This window comes from Macaca thibetana, chromosome X (genome assembly GCF_024542745.1).
Source record: "Macaca thibetana thibetana isolate TM-01 chromosome X, ASM2454274v1, whole genome shotgun sequence".
NCBI classification, from domain to species: domain Eukaryota; kingdom Metazoa; phylum Chordata; class Mammalia; order Primates; family Cercopithecidae; genus Macaca; species Macaca thibetana.
This window is the reverse complement of record NC_065598.1, coordinates 52,310,185-52,329,975: the sequence shown is the minus strand read 5'-3', so window position 1 is coordinate 52,329,975 and position 19,791 is coordinate 52,310,185. Positions and strand designations below refer to the sequence as shown.

General features: G+C 46.2%; 1 protein-coding gene across 1 annotated transcript in view; it reads right to left on the bottom strand.

Annotated features, from left to right (window-relative positions):
* LOC126946565 (protein FAM156A/FAM156B) overlaps positions 1-19,791 on the bottom strand; it is a 118,770-nt gene that overhangs the window by 14,423 nt on the left and 84,556 nt on the right.

Below are 19,791 nucleotides of genomic sequence, written 5' to 3'. Positions count from 1 at the left end.
CCCTGCTGTGTGATGTTCCCCTCCCTGTGTCCATGTGTTCTCATTGTTCAACTCCCACTTATGAGTGAGAACATGTGGTGTTTGATTTTCTGTTCCTGTGTTAGTTTGCTGAGAATGAACGTGAACTCATTCTTTTTTATGGCTGCATAGTATTCCATGGTGTATATGTGCCACATTTTCTTTATCCAGTCTATCATTGATGGACATTTGGGTTGGTTCCCAGTCTTTGCTATTATAAATAGTGCTGCAGTAAACATACGTGTGCATGTGTCATTATAGTAGAATGATTTTTAATCCTTTGGGTATATACCACCAACAAATCATAGCTCATCCTCTTGCCACCAGTCTTGACCCCTTCCCACGCATTCTCAGTGCCAGTGTGTGAGGCAACTTTCTTAACTCCTTATCTGGTCATGTCAAACCTTTTCAAACTCTACCAGGGCTGCCTGCTGCCCTTAGGATAAAGTCCAGCCTCCTGGACTAGGGACATCAGGCCCCGGCTACCCGCAAATGCATCCTCCATAGCAGACCCCTCCTCCTGCTGCACCCACCCTCGGTATTCCACATTCTAGACCTCTTTCCGTTCATCAGTCAGTATTCCACATTCTAGACCTCTTTCCGTTCATCAGTCAGTATTCCACATTCTAAACCTCTTTCTGTTCATCAGTCGACCAATGCTTGTGGACTGTCTAGCATGCGCACTCATTCTCTTGCTCTCTCTGTCCACCGCCTCACACCCGCCCTTCCCTCTGTCTGGCCTGCACTTGCTCCCTCCCCCTCTGCCTGATTCCTCCTTGCCTTCAGCTATCAAGTGAAGGAGAGCAAATTCTACTTCACCTAGGGAGCAACTGGATGAAAAGGCACGCTTAGTGGGTTCGATATTTTTACTGAATAGTACATGATGGGGATTCATGAAAATTCCCCCAATGGGCCAACCAACTGGAATGTCACATGAGAGTAGGGTTTTTGGGAAAAGTTTACTTGCAAAAATAGGATGCAGGAAGGTAACTGAGGAAGGTGACAGGTTCATTTGCCTGACTATAGCAACCTTCACTGTGTGTGTATAGCAGCATGTTTTATACTTCAAATATATACAATAAAACGAAAAAAATTAAAGATATACAACATAGATCTCCCCTTTATTTCTATGGACTCATCGTTATGTGTGAATATGGAAGTTGGAATTGTGGCCCCAGGTTTGGTATGAAGGGATGCAGGCTGAGGACCTGCCTCACATCTGGTTCTTCTTGCCACAGAGTGGCATGTGAGGATTAACTTTGTTCACTACAGCATGTTATTTCGATTCCCAGCATGGGAATACCTGATTATGAACGGGAGCATCTACTTTGGACATGTGGACAGTGAAAGAGAAAAGGTGGGAATGGCACTGGTCCTGCCACCATCAGCCCAAGCCCCAAGCCTGGCTGGAGGGTAGACTGGACTCCCACTGTCCCAGCACGCTGGCCTGCACACTGATGTACCCCTAACATGGCACAGTGTGAATGGCTCTTCCTGGAGCCTGGCTGTTGAGGACCTACTGTGTGCTACTCACGTACAGTGTTGATTTCCCAAAGACCCAGAGAGGTAAGTATTAAACTCCCATCTACAGATAAGGAACCAAGCTGAAAGAGGTCAGGGCACTGAGGCAGAAAAGGCTGGATCTGGGACTCACATGCGGGCTCTGTCAGACTCCAAAGCCAGGCATCTTTAAACTCACGACAACATACTTTGCTTATGCTCCCCTTGCTGAGCTGCAGATATTATTCCATGATGGGACAGTCAGCCTGGTCCCAACACCATGTCCACCTGTGAGATCCAGGCCCATGGCAGGGCAAAGCCACCCTGAAAAGCTCTAACACAGTCCACAGGAGCTGCCCTGGAGTCCGTTGCCTCACAGCTACCAGTCGAGTTTAGCTTCTAGCTCTCCCCCAGGAGGCGCTTTGCCCTATCACAGAGACACTTGCAATCCACCCCTGCCCTAAATTACGTCTCCGTCAGCCTCACTTTATTTAACAGATAAGAATCTAGAGGCAAACAGAGCAGAGGCAGCGTTAGTGGCTGCAGCACAGCTGTGGAGTTGATCAGACTCCAAATGTGGTGTGGAAATCAACAGGCTAAGAATGGGAATCTGGTTCCTCCTGTTCTTCGGCTCTCTGGACTGTAAGCTGTGCAGAATCAAAGTGCCTGCCGCAAAACCTTCCCTCTTCTGAAGAGTCTGTCCTGACCCAACCCTTGCGCACACACATCCCTCAGGTGAGGGTGGGGAGCTCTCCTGTGTGCTCCTAGGGGACTGTGGGTTGAATTCTGCCATGACTCTCCTTACCATCCCCACCCCAGTGTGGGGGTCATCTGCCAGCAAGGGTGGAAAAGCATCCCCCTGTCCCCAGAGTGTCCGGTCAGCACTCAGAACGAGTTTATTCGGTTAATAAAGGAATTTCACCCAGGGTACTTGGTTAGTAATGGTTATGATGGTAGCAGCTCTGTGTGCATTAGAAATGCTCCAGGAGAATCGAGTGAACAGAGGACATCTGTGGAATGAGATTCTCTTCCCCTGGAGTCAGGGAGGAGGGTTGTAACTTTCCTCTCTTCCTTAATTCTGGAACTCCTAGTAAAAGAGGCTACAAAATTATTTATTTATTTGGGATAGAGACTAGCTCTGTCACCTAGGCTGGAATGCAGTGACACAGTCTCAGCTGACTGCATCCTCCACCTCCTGGGATCAAGTGATTCTCCTGCCTCAGCCACCCAAGTAGCTGGGATTACAGGCATGCGTCACTGCACCCGGGATTTTTTTTTTTTTTTTGTATTTTTAGTAGAGACAAGGCTTCACCATATTGGCCAGGCTGTTCTCGAACTCCTGACGTCAAGTGATTTGCCCTCCCAAAGTCCTGGGATTACAGGCGTGAGCCACCGCACCCTGCCAGAATTTTTAAATATGTCTTGGCCAGTGTGTTACTCCATCAGGCTTGGCTGTGGCCTCCCAGTGGGACTGCAGTGATGGGTTCACCAAACTCTCATAGTACCCTAGGGCAAGTGCATGTGGGCCTCCCCCAGGGTCTGTAGGGAAAAACGACTATTGATTGGGTTCAGGCAGCCTAATTGAGTATGTGGTTCTGTGGCTGCAACACAGATATCCCTGGTGACAAAGACATGAACACCTGGATGAACGCGTCTGTCAAGTCCGGGTGGGCTACACCAGTGCCCTTGCCTGTCGTATCTTGTTGCCTAAGCCCTCCTGGTTCTGACTGCTCCTGCCTGGGTCCCTCCGTCGCCTGAACTCTGCAGGCTGCACAGACATGCTTTCGGCATCTGTGGCCCTTCATTGTCCCTTTCCGTGTTACTGGCAGAGCAGAAGATTACCTGGCCTGACAGGATCCTGTCCCTGTCACCGTGGCACCTCTAGCCTTCTGTTCAGCTTCCTGCTGGTGCGCTAGTGTCCTTGTGGCGTCTGTGCTATGTTGGGCCAACTTGGCCTCTGACTTTTTTTTTTCCAACTGTCCCTTCTGTCTGGAAGGCCTTCACCACAGATAATCTGCTTGACTGACTCCTCCCCCTTCACATCTCTGTCAAATTGTCACCTTCTCAACCCAGCCTACCCTGGTCACTCTGTGTCATAATTTACCTGCAGCTAATCAAGTTCCTCCCCCAATTCACAGTCCCTGTACCACGATCTGTATATTTTTTCTTTTTTATCACAGCCCCCATCACCTTTGTAAACTAAAAATAAAATTCTAAGCCCCACTCCCCAATCATCTGAATGGACCCTCTTGGCCAAAGCTACTCCAAAGTTAGCCTGAAAAAGTAGTTCAGGCCATGATGGGAAGGGTGGGTCAGACTTGTGTCATTACACGCTTCTCCCTATGGAATTCAGGCACAACTGACCAGCATTTATGTTAAGGCAGAGATCTTAAGACTGTGGCAATAAGACACCAAGTTCCAGCCTGACTAGTATAGCATCACATGACAAATAGGCCCTGAAAGAAGTCAAAATATTTCACCCAACAATATATTTCTTTGATACATTTTGAAATAGGCCTACAAAGCCACCTCTTGTGAGGAAGTCTACATTCTGTAGAGAATCCCTTTCCCTTTCCAAGTCTTTTTCCTGGTCTAGGAGAGAATTAGCTAAGAGTCCAGCAACTTTTAAGGTCTGATAAGAAACATTTACAGTCTATTCCCTCTGAAGCCTGCTACCTCGGGACTTCATTGGCATAATAAGAACCTTGGTCTCCAAAACCCCTGATCTTAACCCAGACACTCCCTCCTATGGATTGGAGGTCTTTAGATAAACTCAAGCAATTGCCAATCAGAAAATCTTTGAATCCACTTATGACCTGTAAGACCCCACCCCCCCACGCCCACCAACTTGTAGTTGTCCCGCCTTTTCAGAATGAACCAGTGTACGTCGTACATGCATTGATTGATGTCTTATGTCTCCCTAAAGTGTATAAACCGAAGCTGTACCCTGACGACCTTGGGGATGTTTCGTCAGGACCTCCTGAGGCTGTGTCAGGGGCACGTCCTTAACCTTAGCAAAATAAACTTCTAAATTGATTGAGACCTGTCTTGGGTACGTTTTGGTTCATAACTTGTAACATTTCCTAGATTCCCTTGTGGAGGGTTTGCTGTCTGCCACCTACCACGTCTTCTTTGGGGAATGTCAGATCCAGGGCAGGGATTTCTGTTGATTTGATTCCCTGAGGTATCCCCACACCTTAAGAAGTGCCTGGCACGTAGAAAACCTTCTTACATATTTATTGCCTGAAGGAACACATCTGCCTCCCCCACTAGACAGTGAGACCATTCAGGGTCTCATTCTCCCCCGTGTGACGGAGCCCTCTATGCATCCTTGCGTCATGGTGCAAAGAGCCTCACAAAATAACAGAATTAAACCATGCATGTCTTAGAGACAGAGGGGACATTCTGGGGGTAGTTTCTACTTTCTTCAGCACAACACACATTTCTCTTGAATGGTCTGTGCCCATTACTCCTACATTCCAGCTGAGACGGTCTCAGGCCCACGCCTCCTCCTGGCCACAGATGGCCTCTACCAGCATCCCCTCCCTTCCCTAGCCCCGAATTCTGCATTCAGAAGCTCTGTGTGTTTGCAGGAAAGGGCTGAGATGCCATTCTGTAGATCCTCATCATGTAAAGGTGAAGTTAAGCTCTGGAAAAAAGATCCAAACAGCTAGAGGCTCTTGCAATCCCACCAGGGCACAGCGGATCTCGGGTTTGACGCATGTGTTCTGGAGAGCTGCAAGAGGGACATTGTGTCCAGGTTATTTTCTGGGTGTCAGTGACATCTAGCAGGAGACAGACTACATGACCCAGGAACACATGGGCAGGTCCTGTTCATCCCCGAGAGAGAGGGTCCCTGCTCTGTGTCTTTTGTCAGAGACACAGAAGAAACTCCTCCCCACAGTGAGATCTCCACAAGTGGTGCTGATGGGGACCTGTGACTCTCAAAGCAGTCGCATGACTCCAACCCCAGGGGTGGCTGTGAAGGAAGCTGGCCGTGTAAACTCAGGGGTCTAGATAAGTAAGCCTGGCTGTGGCAGGCTGGAGTGGACGAGTCTGAGAAAGTCAACTCGAGACAACCTCTCACTGACTGTATAGGGTGAGACCCAAATATCAGGAGAAGGCCACGAACATCTCATGTCTGAACTTTGCTGTGTGACAGTGTCTCTCATGCTGGAGATGATCTCCCAAACAGCTTAGATGTTTCAATCCCTGGAACACAGAACCAAAGACAGACCAGGCCTCCCTCCAAAACATACATCTCCTACCAGCTCTGAAACATCCTACCCTGGACACACTCAGATACCCAGGGACCTCACAGGGTGGGTCACAAAGCCCAAGAGACCCCAACGACATAGAAAACCCAGATAACAACCCAGGATCGAGCAGCTCAGAGACCTCAACCCTGGACACACAACACTGAACAGTTCGCAGAACTCAGACCCCTCCGAGAACTCAGTGAAGGAGGACACAGACACTCAACCTGCTTAGAGACGTCAGATTCTAAAATTCAGACCCACGTGCATGTGAGCAACTTTAGAACCTGTGATGTAGAAACCTGATTACCTCACAGACCTCACACCCTGGACCCAGAAGCCCACAAAACCATAGTGTGCACACCCTGAGATGCGGACACAGAAACAGTTGAGGGGACCAGGACAGGGAACACAGAGGCCTTGGGCACAATGTTCCCTGTAACAGACACCTAGGAGACCTCAGAATGTGGGACACACCATTCCCACACAGCACAGACTTTACAACCTGAGACACAGCAACTCCTCAACATGTCAGCAGCCTCAACCCCTGTAGTGCGGACTCATAACCAGGTAGGGAGGACACACTCAGGACGCAGGACCCCAAAAGGATCAGACACCTTTTGTGAGTTTGGAATAACCTCAGTGTTCTCACAACCTAGGATATGGAGCCCCAAGGGGTGCTATTTTGTCCCATCATTGACAGACACTCAGGAGAGCTCAAACCCTACTTCCTGAAATCAGAAATGCTCCCACGCCTTACATTCTAGACACAATACCTAAAGCAGATCAGACACCTCACACACTGGGAGAGAACCCTAACCAGCCCAGAGGACTGTCACTCCGGACACAAGCCCTCCACAGCTCAGAGACCTGCCGACCTGGAACACTACCCTCCAAATTGGTCAGAGACCTCAGAATCTGGGCCCAGAGCCTGAAAGAGCTCAGCAGAATGACATCTTGCACTGGAGACACCTAAAAAGTCACTTGGTACAGGACACGTGTCAGATGCAGTCACAGCAGAGATCACCCAGGCTCATGAGGCAGACACAGAGACAGAGGGAGACAGAGACAGACAGAGTCAAAGGGAGCAATGAGGTCGGGGAGGGCTTGAGGATTAGGGAGAGCATTTCTGGACAGTTTCTGTCATGGAGGCAGCCTCCATCTTAGGACCCGGGCCAAGGCAGCCGAGTAACTTCTTGTTTTCCAGGTGAAGGGAGACCTCGGTTTCTGCCCTCAGAGGCTGTTTCTGGGCCTAGGCCACACCCAGGAGGACAGGAGCTGGCCCAGACACACAGCAGAGCCCTTTACCCATCAAAATGGGGATCCATTCTAGGTTTGGAGGGTTCATGCCATCATGAGGTGGAACCCTGTGCCCCTAAGGCCCCAACTGCCCTTCTCCTGAGGTGCTGCTGTCCCGGTGTGGAGAAGGGGTGTCTGTGCCCCGGTGGAATAAGAGCATGAGCCTGTGCTGCTCACAAAAGTGCTGGAAGCTTCCCCCAGCCCTGGGACTGCTTGTCCATACCCTCTTCATCCGCCCTGAGCAACTCTGCTTCAGCCTCCTGGGCAAGTGCACTCAGGAGGCACGGTGGCCACCTGGCTTCTCTCTGCCCTCTGTGACCCTGAACAGGACACCTGCAGATCCTTTGAAAGGGAATGAAGCAGAGGCAGCTAAAGTGGAGGCTGAAGCAGCTGGCCGTGCTGTGCTGAGGCTCCGTGGCACAGACCAAGAGCTGACGCTCAGGGGCGCTGCTATCCCCCCACCAACCATCCTTCCTATGCCCCAAGAGACCCATCCCCCTCCTCTCAATGCCTGATTCTGCTTTACAGGAGACAGGACATGAGGGTATCCACGCTTGCTGCGGGCTGTGTGCAAACGGAAGGAGCACAGTTATCTCCTGCCCCATCTCCTCTAGGCCAATCCTAGGGCAGGGCTATTTGCTCATGGATGAAAACAGCTGTAAGGCTGTGGAATTCGGTAACTGAGGCCCAGGTGGGCCTGGCCAGTGGGCTTCATCCTCCTGGCAGACACACTCAGTGGCCCACCTCTGATTCCCTGGTGGACGTGCACTCCCGCAGGACCACAGGACTCCAGTGTCACATCTCCAGCATTTCCTCCAGTGCTCTGAACACAGTCCAGGTTTAATCAGTGCCTGGTGGGATGCTCTTTGACTGAAGAACCCAGCTCCTTAGCTACGCTCACCCAAACACTTGTCCCTGCTTAATGCCTAAAATCCCATATTTAGGCTGGGCACAATGGCTTACTCCTGTAATCCCAGCTTCTCAAAGGCTGAAGTGGGAGGATCAGTTGAGGCCAGGAGTTCAAGACCAGTCTGGGCAACATAGCGAGACCCTGTCTCTACATAAAAAATTAAAAATGAGCTGGGCGCTGGAAACCATCATTCTCAGCAAACTGTTGCAAGAACAGAAAACCAAATGCTGCATGTTCTCACTTATAGGTGGGAATTGAACAATGAGATCACTTGGACACAGGAGGGGGAACATCACACACTGGGGCCTGTCGTGGGTTGGGGAGAGGGGGTAGGGGGGAGGGATAGCATTAGGAGATATACCTAATGTAAATGATGAGTTAATGGGTGCAGCACACCAACATGGCACATGTATACATATGTAACAAACCTGCATGTTGTGCACATGTACCCTAGAACTTAAAGTATTATAATAATAAAAAAATGAGCTGGGAAGGGTTGTAAGCACCTGGAGTCCCAGGTACTCAGGAGGCTGAGGTGGGAGGAAGATTTGGGCCCGGGAGGTTGAGGCTGTAGTGAGCCTTGATTGTGCCATCACATTCCAACCTGTGTGACAGAGCAAGACCCTGAATCAAAAAAAAAAAAAAATTAAATTAAAAAAAACTCGTATTTACTTATTTACTAAAGATTGATTTACAAAAGATTGAAAAGATTTACAAACTATTCATTAGACAGGGTATTAATATCCAGGATATACAAAGAAGTTGAACATCTCTACAACAACAAAAATCATCCAAGCTCAAATAAGGAAATGATCAGAATAGATATTTCTCAACGGAAGACCTACAAATGGCCAAAAAATGTATGAGAAAATGCTCAGCATCACTAATCATCAGGGAAATACAAATCAAAACCACAATGTGAGCTGGCTGAGATGGAGTAGGCCTGTAGTCCCAGCTACTTAGGAAGCCAAGGGAGGAGGAATGCTTGAGCTCAGGACTTCAAGACAGCCTGGGTGACATAGTGAGGCCCTGTCTCCAGAAAAGAAAAGAAATAATAGTAAAACCACAATGAGTTATCATCTCACACAGTTACAATACCTGTTATCAAAAAGACAAAACAAACAAACAAATGCTGGCAATCTCACCCAGCTAGAATGCCTATTCTCAAAAAGACAAAAAATAACAAACACTGGCAAGGATGCAGAGAAAAAGGAACTGTCATACCCTATTGGTGAGAATTTAAACTAGTAGAGACACCATGGAGAACAAAAGGGAGGTTCCTCAAAAACTACAATAGAACCACCATATGATCCAGCAATCCCACTAATGGGCATTTATTCAAGGGAAAGGAAATTAGCATATCAAAGAGACGTCTGCACTCCCACATTGATTACAGCACTATGCACAATAGCCACACTATGGAATCAGTCTAGATGAATGGATGAAGAAAATGTGGTACAGGTATACAATGCAATACTTTTCAGCCCTAAAAAAGAATGAAATTCCGTCATTCTCAGCAATCCTGGGTGGAAGTGGAGGACTTTATGTTAAGTGAAATAAGCCAGGAACAGACCTGAGCGTCAGCTCTTGGTCTCTGCCACGGAGCCTCAGCACAGCACGACCAGCTGCTTCAGCCTCCAATTTAGCTGCCTCTGCTTCACTCCCTTTCAAAGGATCTTAAACACCACATGCTGTCACTCATATGTGGAAGCTAAAAAATACTAATCTCATAGCAAGAAAAAGTAGAACAGAGGATACTAGAGGCTGGAAAGGGTAAGGGGTGGTGGGGATAGGGAGAGATTTGTTAAAGGATACAAAATTACAGCTTGATAGGAGAAGTTACAGTGTTCCACAGCATTGTAGGATGACTATAATTAACAATAATATATTATATAGGCCAGGCGTGGTGGCTCACACCTGTAATCCCCGCACTTTGGGAGACTGAGGTGGGCGGATCATCTGAGGTCAGGAGTTTGAGACCAGCCTGGTCAGCATGGTAAAACACTGTCTCTACTAAAAATACAAAAATTAGCCAGGCGTGGTGGCGGTTGCCTGTGATCCCAGCTACTCAGGAGTCTGAGACAGGAGAATCGCTAGAGCCTGGGAAGTGGAGGTTGCAGTGAACTGAGATTGCGCCACTGCACTCCAACCTGGGTGACAGAGCAAGACTCTGTCTAGAAAAGTTAAACAAATAATATATTGTATAGTTTCAAATAGCTAGGAGGACATTGAATATTCCCAACACAAAGAAATGATGAATGTTTGAGACAATCCATATGCTAATTACTCTGCTTTGATCACTATACATTATATGTATGAAAATATCACTACTTATATATGTATATATATATGTACAATTATGCCAATTTATAAAACAAAAACAAAGAAGAAATACAATTGATTTTTGCATGCTGGTATCTTGTACCCTGATTCTGAAGTATTGTGTTATATTGAAAAGAACTACAGCAACAACACAACTGAAGGCCAGTTCAGCTACTGAAAAGATTGATTCAAACCCCAACACCAATGCCCTGGCAGAAAAAGAAAAGAAAAGAAGACACACTACATACAGAGGAACAAATTTAAAGTCATCCATCAGACTTCTCATCGAATCTGTGCAACCCAGAACTTTCTAATCAGCACAGTTTTTTTAAATGAAGGTGACATAAACATGTTTATACAAACAGGTAAACAAACAAAAATGGGGAGAAAAGTCATTGTCAACAGATTTGTCCTACAAAACATGTTAAAGGAAGTTCTTGGTTCAGAAGGAAAATAGAAGGAAATTTGGATCTACACACAGAACTTCACAGTGCTGGACATGGAACAATTGTGGGAAAGTACATGATTTTTTTTTTGGAGATGGAGTTTCCCTCTGTCGCCCAAGCTGGAGTGCAGTGGCACGATCTTGGCTCACTGCAACCTCTGCCTTCCGGTTTCAAGGGATTCTCCTGCCTTAGCCTACTGAGTAACTGTGACTATAGGCGCACACCTCCACGCCTGGCTAATTTTTTTGTATTTTAGTAGAGACGGGGTTCACCATGTTGCCCAGCCTGGTCATGAACTCCTGAGCTCAGGCAATCCACCCGCCTCGGCCTCCCAAAGTGCTGGGATTACAGAAGTGAACGGCCGATTAAAAAAAAATTTAATTTTCTCGTTTAGAAAAAAGGTCTCCCTATGTTGCCCAGGCTTCTCTCAAACCTCTGGGCTCAAGCAATCCTCCTGCCTCAGCCTCCCAAAGTGTTGAGATTACAGGTATGAGTCATCATGCTCAGTCGAGATTTTTTTCTTGTAGCTAATCTCTTTAAAAGAAAATTGGCCCAGGTGGGGTGGTTCACGCCTGTAATCCCAGTACTTTGGGAGGACAAGGCGGGTGGATCACGTCAGGAGATTGAGACCATATTGGCAACGTGGTGAAACCCCGTCTCTACTAAAGTACAAAAAAATTAGCCGGTGTGTTGGCGCGTGCTTGTAATCCCAGCTGCTTGGGAGGCTGAGGCAGGGGAATCGCTTGAACCTGGGAGGCAGAGGTTGCAGTGAGCTGAGATTGCGCCACTGCACTGCAGTCTGGCGATAGAGCAAGACTCCATCTAAAATAAAAAAAAGAAAGAAAGAAAATTGACTGTCAAATAGTAACAATGTATTGTGGGGTTCTGACATAGGTAGAAATACAATGTGAGACAATCATAGCAGAAAGCTGGGGAGAAACGAAATGGAAGTATACAGCTGTAAGAGTCTTACAGTGTACATGAAGTGGTAGGATATTACTTGATGTCTGGCAGGAATTTTTGCATTTTATGTGTGGGATCAGTAGATTGACCATTATCCTACAATTTGACATAAACTCCACGAGGGCAGGGATGGGTTTTTTTTTTATCGTATGCCCCAGACACTCAGCACAGTACCTAGAACATAGTTGGGGTTTGGCAAATGACTGTTCAACAAATGAAGTCTTTTTTTTTTTTGAGACAGAGTCTTGCTCTGTCGCCCAGGCTGCAGGCTGGAGTGCAGTGGCGCCATCTCGGCTCACTGCAAGCTCCGCCTCCCGGGTTCACGCCATTCTCCTGCCTCAGCCTCCAGAGTAGCTGGGACTGCAGGCGCCCGCCACCATGCCTAGCTAATTTTTTGTATTTTTAGTAGAGACGGGGTTTCACCGTGTTAGCCAGGACGGTCTCGATCTCCTGACTTCGTGATCCGCCCACCTGGGCCTCCCAAAGTGCTGGGATTACAGGCGTGAGCCACCGTGCCTGGCACCCCCCCTTTATTTCAGATAGCCAGCAGGCTGAGACGATGATGGATTAATGTCCTGTGGATCCATCTTAAGGGGGATGAATCTCAAGCTTCTTTTTACATTGGGCAAGAGAGAATCAGGAAAGGGTGAGGTCAGGAGGAGAATGGTGACCACAGACATCTAAGTGTCAACGGGAGCCCGGGGAGGTTGCAAAACATCTTTGTCCTTGGTCAGGTCACAGTGTTCCCATAAACCTTTCACGCAACATTGCCGCTTGTGTGTACACCCTTCTCATCTCCTCTGGGCTGGGTTCCGAAAGGGACTATTATCATCCTTGCTTTGAAGTTAAACCCTACACTAAATTCCTCCCATAGTTCACTTGGCCTACGTGCGGGAATGAGCAAAGGCAGTTAGCTCCTCAGGTCAGAAGCAAGACAGAGCAAGCCCTGGTCAATTTCTCTCACTATGTCAGGTGCGCCCTCCCTCTCTGTTACACACACACCCATGTTCCCCTGGCACTGATTCAGATCAGTGGGCAGCTTCTGGGCAGCCACGCTGACCTGCATTAGGAGGCTGAAGGGCACTGGAACTTTATCTCGATGTCGGCTTCAAAGCTTCCGGAAGGTGCCATGGCATGAGGCACAGCCGGGCTGAAGAGCTTTCTGGGTGTGTGGGTGGTAAGGGCCGGGGGAACTTCATACCATCATACTGGTGTCTTGTACCCTGAATCAGAAGTATTGTGTTATGTTGAAAATAACTGCAGCAATATAATTTATGCGCTCAGTGCCCCCTTGTCACAGCTTTTGGCGAATCTTCAGAATGCTCATCACTAGGTACAGTCATTCCTTCACACACCTCAGGCCAGGGAAGCTTCTCACCACAGTAGTGGAGCACTCCATCATTTTAGCTGAAGAACAAACCTAGGAAACAGAAGCTTAGCCACTTGTGCACTAGTAATGTTATAGATCACATTGGCATTCACTCCCTCAATTCTTCTTTCAGGGACCAACCCAACCCAACCCTGCTCATCCCAAACTAATGACCACAACAACATATACATGCCTCTCGCTTTGCACTGATGGCGTCATTGGGGGAGCTTTGAATCTAACTATTGCACTATGTGTTTTCTCCGTTTCCCTGATCTGAAACTGTAGGCTTCCAGATACCAAGATAGGTGTCCCAGGCCACTCTCTGAAGTGATAATGCTGCAGGTGGGCCAGGCCTTGACCTCAGTACAGCTCACCAGCAGCAGCGCCTTGCCAGGGCCAAAAGCCACCCAATTGTGTTGCTGGAGCTGAAGGAGAGGAAAGGTCTAAAGAGACGTCATAAAGATCTCCATCTCGATAGCACAGCAGCCTCCTCTTACAAACATGCGGGTGTTTTGGTTTCTTTCAACATGTACCGACTATGGCATTTTTCAGGATGCCTGGGGTCTTCAGCTAACCTTCCATCCACACCACCCTGCCTCCCCCACTGCCCCTCTCTACCCTACCCCAAACCTTCCTTCTGTTTTAAATGCTGCCCCCGAGGATCACTGACTGGTTTTCCTCCTGATAAGGATATCAAAACACCTTTTACCCCTAATCTTCAAGATACCTAAAAGAATGAGTCTTCAGAACATCTATCTTAAAAATTATTATGGCAACAGTGGCTGAGTAATAATAGCAAAGAAAACGCAAGTAAAACAGTGAAAGGAATGTTATTTCAAAATGACTGAGAGTTTCCCACTTAGAGAACAACACTTCATATGTGGCATGTTCCCTTCCAGACTTTTTTTCTATGCTTTTTTTTTTTTAATTATGAGATTGGAGAATAAGTAGTGTGTTTTACTACATCTGTTGTTTTATTTAATATTTTACCAAAGCTATTTCGCATAATGACAGTGACAGAGACGTTGCTGCTAACATCCATGGTAGCAAACACATACAGAAAGCAGAGACTGCCTTTGTGCTTTCCTGGTATTGACTTGTCACCCCGTATTATCGAATGCACTCAAGAGACCTCATGTTCAATCCACACGCAGATAATGTCATCTCATGAATGCTGCTGGACACTTTCACTTGTTTTGTGATCTGGAGGACCATTCCACACTGCAGCGCATTCCAGAGTGTCAGGGTCGGATTGCATGTGTCTGTACACCCCTCTCCAGCCTGGGTACCAATCTGACTCTGCTCTTGCTGGCGAGGTGACTTTGGGCAAATTCCTTAGTCTCTTAATGTGTCTCAGTTTCCTGTTCTATAATAAGAGATGATAACATTAGTAACACACATCTGACAGTGTTGCTATGAGCACTAAGTGACTGTGATTATGTATACATATATATATAATTTGAAAATATAGTCTTTTATTATATATTTGTATATATATATGGAGAGAGAGAGAAACAGAGAGAGAGAGAGAGAGAGAGAGAGAGAGAGAGAGAGAGAGAGAGATGCTAAAAAAGCATCTGGCCTAGAATAAGTATCCAGAAGTGTGAGCTTCTATTCTCACATCTCTGAACTTCTGCTTTCTGCTCTTCCCCATTATTCCTCGCCCCTGTCTGCTGCAGACCTCTCTCCCTGCCCTGCACACCTTCACCTCCCCTCCACACTCCACTCTCTTTCCCCATTGCCCATTTCCTATGACTCTGGATCTGAGTAAATTGATACCATCTTCTCATGATTTTGCTCAGAAAATATTAGTATCATTGGTCTTTTATTAAGTCACCAATGAATTTTTTTTTTGAGACAAAGTCTTGCTTTCTCACCCAGGCTGGAGTATAGTGGCATGATAATAGCTCACTGCAGCCTTGACCTTCTGCAGTCCAGTGACCCTCCCGCCTCAGCCTCCTGAGTAGCTGAGACTACATATGGGTGCCACCATGCTCAGCTAATTTTTAAAATTTTGTAGGTGTGAGGTCTTGCTATGTTGTCCAGGCTGGTCTCAAACTCCTGGCTTCAAGTCCTGCCTCAGACTCCCAAAGTGCTGGGATTACAGGTGTGAGCCACTGCACCTGGCCAATTTGCCCCCTCCTTTTTTTTTTTTTTTCCTTTATCTAAGTCTTTGCTCCAGCCCAGAAAACTGTTTTTTTTTCTCTCCTACTTGGAGGAAAGAGCAATCAAACTTTCAGGATTTTTGCCTATTCAAAGTTCAGCTTTGGCAACATTTGAGTCCTTTCTCCTCCTGCCTGGAGGAGAAAACAAAAGCCAAAGTCAGCGCCTGGCTGAACCTTCTCCCAACACCCTGCATTATTCAGCATAGAACAGTGGCTCAGGGATCCAGTGGGTCAACTCTTTTGCCGTTGGAGGGATTACTGTGAAATGCTGTGAGTACATGTATTTTTCACAATAGACAGCAGCTCGGCTGCTGCTTCCTATTAGGGGCAAATCCAGTCTCCCAGGTGTTACAGCTTTGTCAGGTCTGTTGCTTCATTCTTTATTCAAAGAAGGCTTTCATCATATTTTAGTGAGTCAGGGTCTAGCTGGTGAATCACACTGTTGCTGCCAGTGTGTCAGGGATCCCCAAGATCACCCTCACTTCCAGTAATTGCCTATGAGGACTCAATGTATAGTTGTACTCGTGGCTAAGACTTATTACAGCAAAAGAATACTGAGCTAAATCAGTAACGGGGAAAGCCTACTGGGCAAAGTCTGGTGGGAACCAGCAAAAGCTCCCAAGAGTTACTTCCCAATGGAGTCACACAATTTGTCTCTCCAGCAATGAATCATGACAACATGTGTAAAATGTTATCTACCAGGGAAGCTAATTAGAAACTGAGTGCCCCAGGTTTTTACTGGGGACTGGTCACATAGGCACTCTCTGCCTAGCAGGCAACAACATTTCAGATTCCTAGAAGGGAAGCTGGTGTTCAGCATAAAACACATTGCTTGAACAAACAATTTCGGAAGAGTAAACCACTCTTACCAGATGGAGAATGGTGGGAAACCTCCCGAAATCAAGTTCACAGATGCCAGGCAAGGGCCAGTCTTGCAAGCTGGCCTTTCTAAGGATAGTCGTTTCAGACCTGCTATATTACCTCTTTTTTTGCACAGAACTCAACTACAAAGGTTTAAAATACATAATCAAATCAGACAGAACCAATGGAAAAAAGTCAGCAACATATAGATGAACTGAATGGCACCATGGACTAATTGGATCTAAGTGACACGTGGAGAAAGCTCCTCATAATGACAGCAGACCGTGTATTCCCTCATGGCTGGTTTTGAGGGGTTCACAGCTCCAGTGGATGAAGTACCTGCTAACATGGTGGAAATAGCAAGAGAACAAGGGTGGAACGTGAAGAGGTGACTCAACTACTGCCATCTCATGATAAAACTTTAACATGTGAGGACTTGCTTTTTATGGATGAATGAAGAAAGTAGTTTCTTGAGATGAAATCTACTCCCAGTGAAGATGCTGTGAACACTGTGGAAATGACAGCAAAGGATGAGTTGATTAGGTAATGGCAGGATTTGAGAGATCTGACTCCAATTTATAAAGGAGTTCTACTGTAGGTAAAATACTATCAAGCAGCATTGCCTCCTACAGAGAAATCGTTCTTGAAAGGAAGAGTACATTAATGGAGCAAATTTCATTGTTGTCTTATTTTAAGAAATTGCCACAGCCCTCCATGTAGTACTAGCTTGTTAAAAAGTAAATAAAAAAGAAAATAAATTGCCACAGCCACCCAACTTTCAGCAACCAGCACCCTGATCAGTCAGCAGCCATGTACATCCAGGCAAGACCCTCTACCAGCACAAAAGTTACAACTCACTGAAGGCTCAGATTATCTTTAGCATGTTTTAGCAATACAGTATTTTCCAATTAAGTTATGTACATTTTTTTGACATAATACTATTGCACAGTTAACAGATTGTAGTGTAGTGTAAACATCACTTTTATTTTATTTTTATTATTATTTAAATTTTTTTTTATTTCAATAGGTTTTTGGGGAACAGGTGGTATTTGGTTACATGAGTAAGTTCTTTAGTGGTGATTTGTGAGATTTTGGTGCACCCATCACCCGAGCAGTATACAATGAACCCAATTTGTAGTCTTTCATCCCTCAGCCTCCTCCCAATCTTTCCTCTGAGTCCTCAAAGTCCATTGTATCATTCTTATGCCTTTGCATCCACATAGCTTAGTTCCCACTTATGAGTGAGAACATACTATGAACATCACTTTTATATACACTAGGAAATAAAAAAATGTGTGTGACTTGCTTTACTGTGGTGGTCTGGAACAGTACATGCAATATCTATGATTTATGCCTGCATAAATTTATGAAGGGGACATGATTTAACATGTAAAAGTCCACCATCTGGCACCTCAAATTCATGTTCTCTCACATCTAAAATACATTCATCTCATCTCAACATCCTCGAAACTCTTAATTCTTTCCAGTATCAACTCTAAATCCCAAATCTCATTCAAATATCATCAAAATCAGGAAAGGGTGAGAGTCAGAGTATGTTGTATTCTGGGGCTAAATTATTTTCATCTGTGAACTTGTGAAACCAGACAAGACGTTATCTGCTTTCAAAACAGCATGAAGGTGCAGGCATAGGAGAAACACTCCCATTCCAAAATGGAGAAGATGGAAGGAGAGAAGGAGTCATGGGATCCAAGCAAGGTTTCAGACTTTAAGAGATTTTAAGGCTTCAGAATGGTCCTCTTTGGCTTGATGCCGTGTCCTCTGTGCCTAGTAGGGTGGCAGCTCTGCCCTCTTGGCCCTGAGTGTTAGCCCTGCTCCCTTACCCCTGGGCAGAAGCCCTGTTTTCTGAAATTGAGGAGGTGGCTCTGCCATCTGGAGCTCAGGAAGAGGCATCTGGATTCCTGTTCCCCAGGTCATTGCTGTCTGGGTCTATAGAGGCAGTGGCAGCTTGCCAACCTCTGCATCTGTAGCTCTCCCATCAAAGTCACTCTTCCTTTATTTTGTCCCATTTCTGTTCCTTTCATTCCAGGCTGGCTGTGCTTCTTTTGGTATAAAATCCTCAAAACATGTTGGCCTCTGATGCAATTCATGGCGTCCATGCCAACAGTCCCTGGATCCTCCATAGATCTTTCCTGGATAAATGCATCTCCTTCCCTGCATTCTGCTGAGATGGTTGACTGGATCCATGACTCACATACCTCATCTCTTTAGCAATCAGTTGTCCCGCTACACGCTTGGCCCTATTTCCAGAGCTTGCTATCTGGATAGGCTGAGAATCTTCTAAATAATCAAAGGCTGATTCCTTTTTGCTCAGCAATTCTGTCATTGATTTATTTCTCCTCCCTTGCATTTTGCAACCAGCAGCGAGGAGAAACCAGGCCACAACTTCCATACTTTGCTTAGAAATGTTCTTAGCTACATATGCAATTTCATCACTTACAAGTTCTACTCTGCATCTAAGAGAATGCAATCTAGCCAAATTCTCTGCCACTTTCTTACAAGGATTGTGTTTCCACATGTTTCCAATACCGTGTTCCCCATTCCTGTCTGAAAGCTCACCTTCAACATTCATATTTCTAGGAATATTCTGTTCATGATGATGGACGTATTCTCTGAGATGACAGAAACTTTCTCTATAGTTATATAAACACCCCCCCCCCCCCCCAATGCTAGAAACTCTCCTCCATTTGAATGACCTCCCGTAATGATGCATTCAGAGGAGAGAAGTGATCTGCTGGGAACTCTTAGAGCTTTCCAAACCGGGTCTACCTGTGCTTGCCCTGGCATTCATTCTCTGCCGCCCTTCTGCATACAATTGCTCCTAACTGAAGCCAGCCCCCCACCTCAGCTCAGGATCCCATACCTCCCACTTTCTCAGGGGCTTTGCTCCTGCAATGATCATTCTGTCTCCTGAACCACCAACTGCTCCTTCTAAATGGGATCATTCCCCAACCTAAGGGGGGAACTTACCTCCTTCCCCCATGTCCTTCTATAGCTACTAACATATTTATCTGCTGCCCTTCAAAGTGAAACTGCGTGAACTTATACAACCCACTTCATTGGAGTCATTTTTCAAAATTATATAGAAAGGAAAATGAACCAGAACAGCCAAAACGATTCTGAACTATAACTTTGGGGAACTCACACTACCTAATATCAAGAGTCATGTTAATTCTATAGTAACCAGAACGTGGTACTGGGGAAAAATCAACAGACCAGAATGGAGTCCGGAAATAGGTTCACAGACATGATAAACTTATTTTCAAAAAAGATGCAAAGGCAATGGAGAAATATTATCTTCCTGAGAAACTGTGTTGTTTTCCCCCTTGCTTCTTGGCCACTACATTCATTGTTCTTTACTACCGTGGGTCCGTTCCCCATGTTTCTCCTTTGCAGTTCAACTGCTCTTCTGTTTAACTGTCTGTCTGCCCCACTACAGTGTGGTGGTCTCCATGGGACATACCACGTGTGGCTCCTTGGTCTTCACATTTCCAGCATCCCAGATATTTCCTGCAACATGGCAGGCACCCGTGCATATATAAATAAAAAAAAGCGTGTATATATATATATAAATAATTTATTTGTCACAAAAGGTCTTTCTGAGACACATCCTCCACTCATGGTGACATGGGACTGTCCCCAGTGTTTCTGGATGCATAAGAAT